We start from the raw sequence: 3,813 nt of genomic DNA, 5'->3' as shown, positions 1-3,813 counted from the left end.
AGTTCTGTGGGTACTTTCGTTTAAATCTTTGACCTTGAACACAATTGAGCACATAGTCGTTTTTCTCTTATTCCATTTTGCTTATGAAGAGAAGAAGTTGAATTAATTGAAAGAGGGAGGTTCGATTTTGCTTTGCTCTAGAATCCGTTGATGGGTCCTTGAGGCGAAATCCTAGTTGAGACCAAATATTAGAGAAATGATCTAGGCATTTCTTTGGCATAACCAAAAAGCTTTCCCAGCCGTCCTAAATGTCATGCCATCATTACATGGTGTGTTTCCATAGTCAACCCCCTTGAGCCTTCATGAGCCTTTATTGATTCTTTAAACTACATAAACCATGCCCGCTCTAAGCCTGAAAAACAATGAATCTACCGTTGATAGTTTGAGAAAATACTTTGGTGGAGAGTTACATTTAAAAGAGAAAATTGGTTTCATGATGAAACGTATTATGTTTGCTCTGTTCGATCAAAGAAAAAGAAGAAGAAGAAAGGAAGTGATATAAAAAAAAAAAACAAGAAGAAAAGAAAAGAAAAAGAAGTAGCCAAGCGGAAAGTGAATTACCTCAAATTTTGTTAAGGGAAGTGTTGGTATTGCATCAGTGATTACAGCAATAATAATGCCACAAGTATGAGCGTATTGCCAAGAAAGAGCTATGATTTGAATCATGTGAGTTTGTCTTTTAATGTTCTTTTCACTAAGTATTTTCCCAGTTTGTTTAATCTCCCATATCCAGTTCTTTCTTAACCCTCACCCTGTGGCCTATCATTACAACCTTAATAAAGACCTTTTGATCTTTGATTTTGGTGTTGACTACATTAGTGGAGAGGATTTCTGAAAATTGGACTTATGGGGTTAAGTTTTAAGAGAATTTTTCTGATTTTGGTTGTTCTACTTTTATCTGAGTTTGCAGGTGGTTTGAGGTTAAATTGACTATATCACACACACACTCAAGGTCTTAGCTTTAGGCTGAAGTAAACGCCTAACTCTTGCTTGACAAATTGCAAAATTTTTGATTGATTTTCTTGCTATCTTTGATGTTAAAAGAGTAAGATACTAGAGATGAAATCTAAATTCATAAAAGCTTGGTGAGTGATGATACTTCTCTTTAGGGTCGAGTTGATATTGCCTAAACTATCATTTGTTTTTCTTTTTGTTTGAGGACAAACAAAGTTGTAAGTTTGGGGGTATTTGATGGCTTGCAAAATTTCATATTGCAGATTTTACAAGTTCGCTCGAGCGGAGGCTTTTGGCCGCTCGAGCAAATTCAGGCAGATTCAAACGCTCGACTGCCGCTCGACAGGGAGCTCGAGCAGGTTGCTGAAAAACGAAGATCGCTCGAGCGGAGACATTGGCCGCTCGAGCGAAATCAGGCAGAGTCGAACGCTCGATGTGCGCTCGATAGGACGCTCGAGCGAAATCAGGCAGAGTCAAACGCTCGACGCGCGCTCGACACCCCGCTCGAGCGAACATTGTATTTTGACAGATTTTAGGTTTTCCGCCGTGGGACCATATAAAAGGCCATTCTTCACTCTAGAGCCGCGGTTTTTGACTGGAGAACACTCTTTGGGAGAGAAAAACATAGCTAGAGGGATTCAAATCATTTGTTTTGGAGACGGAATTCCAATTTATTGCACGTACGTTGGATTCATACACGAGCACGGATGGGAGAAAGGCGTTGAATCGTTCTCTTGAGCTTTTGACGACTAGTTGAGGCTGCAAGGAGGATTTTTCAGTGTTTATTTTCTTCTTCCCATCTTCTCAGAACAATTATGGTGAATTCGTTTATGTTGAATTCCAATTCTAGTATGAGCTAAATTTTCTTCTTTCTAGGAAAACGATGTAACCTAATTCCGAACTATGCTTGTTTGTCCATGCTAATTTAATGCAATTCTCTCTTTGTTTATCTGATTTATTCTGAGTTTAATGCTTCTAATTAACTGGCCATTGATTAGATGATTATTAATCTTGTGATTTGCTATCGAAAGAGGGAATCATAGGGTAGATCTTGGATATTTCAGCATAGGTAAGTATAGAGATCGAAAGACTTGTATGAACCTGTGTAGTAATTAAATCATTGGTCTTATTGCGTTCTTGATTATTTAATTTGCATACTCTTGTGTGAATTGATAAACTAGAATCAATTCCAATTGACTATCGAAAGAGGCTTTTGGATGAATTAGATATGTGCTAATAGACAAAAGAGGTTTAAGTTAAATTAGCTGGATGAGAAAAGCATAGTGAAGAATTATGGTGAAATCGATTTCCTAGAAGTTTTCTTCCCTATTGAATTTGATCTTCAAACATCAGTTTTACTTTCTTTGCTTATTTCTCTTGAGTTGATCTAGTTTTATTTGCTACTACAAAAACCTTAGCGATTCCTCTAGATAGAATTGAGATTAGCATAATTTTGGTATTTGGCAAGAGTAAGGTACCAATCCCTGAGGACGATACTCTTCTTATTACTTTACTATAAAACTACGATACTGTGCACTTGCAGTTTTGCACCGGTCACCCTACTCCCTCTTTTACCCTTCATCTTGTGTCTTGATTCAATGTACCTAGTGGCAAAAGAGTCATTCTTCCAACCAAGATCCTCCTCAATCTTCTACAATTGTGCATGTGTGCCATGTGGCGTGTGGAGTGTGTGTATGTGTTGGTAGCCGAAATGCTCCTCTTTTCTAAGAAGATCTTTCATCTTCCAATGTCTTGGACATAGTGTGATTGGTCATGGTAGGTTGCAATGCATAAGTCCCCTTACTGTCCCACCTCAAGTGTGCATCTTACAAGATTCTTTTAGAAGCTCTTAAGCATGCAAGTCATCCCTTTTCATGCATGATTTCATTCTTTCCCAAAGCCACCTTCTTCCCTTTTTCATCATTTCACTTTGCATGCATGACACTTGGCCAAACTTTCTAGAAACCGAATCCCTTCTAGGGAGTAAGTAGAAATCCTAGGGTAGGCGTGTGGGGCTCCAAACCCTAAATTCTCAAGCCTCCCTTCCCTCACTTCATGTCCATATTCATTTGCTTCTAGTGTGGATCTCAATGGATGACAGTTGGCACCAAGGAAATGGATTGGGCATGTGCCCTAATTCCTCTAGGGTTTCTAAACCCTAAATTACTATAGAGTCTGAACTTGCGCGAGCTTGTGGGCCTCCCTTGTGGGCTTAGATGCCTAGTGAATCAAACCAAAGTTTCTAAATGTATTTCACCACCTTGCATGGCCCAATTATCATGCTCAATCCAACAATGAAACATGCTCAATGCTTAGCTAAGTCTGGGTTCATCACACCTGTCACGTGATGCGTACATTACGTTTTTCATAGCTGGTGTAGATACCTGTGAACTGATGCAAATGTTAACACACTCATAATTGGTACAGATACCTATGATGTGATGAAATATCAACAATGGCACATGGCTTTAGGGCACCTATGTAGCACCCACAAATCAACTTTATTAATTAAGTTATTATTGAACAAGATTCCAAATTCATTTGAGTGTAAGTTATTAGGGTTTTCCTTATGTGAACATTTTGTTAGGGTTTCTCTTCTTGGCTGCTTTAGGGTTTCTTACTTAAGGCTGCATGGTAGCCATAGACAACAATGTTGGTCAGCAGTCTTTTGATGATCTTGTTGTTGCGGTGCCTCAACCTATCCAGAAATGATAGTTGACCTTCAGTGCAGAAGTTCATAGATGGCAAGTTATTTTTCTTGTTCTCCAAGGATGAGATCAGTTGATCTACAGAGCCCTTTCGATTCTCAATTGTGTTGAAGTTCCTTTGGCAAAGACCATCTTTGGATGCCATTCATGC

The sequence above is a fragment of the Carya illinoinensis genome, chromosome 7, assembly GCF_018687715.1.
Source record: "Carya illinoinensis cultivar Pawnee chromosome 7, C.illinoinensisPawnee_v1, whole genome shotgun sequence".
NCBI classification, from domain to species: Eukaryota; Viridiplantae; Streptophyta; class Magnoliopsida; order Fagales; family Juglandaceae; genus Carya; species Carya illinoinensis.
The sequence above is the reverse complement of the archived record's forward strand: the minus strand, read 5'-3'. Positions refer to the sequence as shown.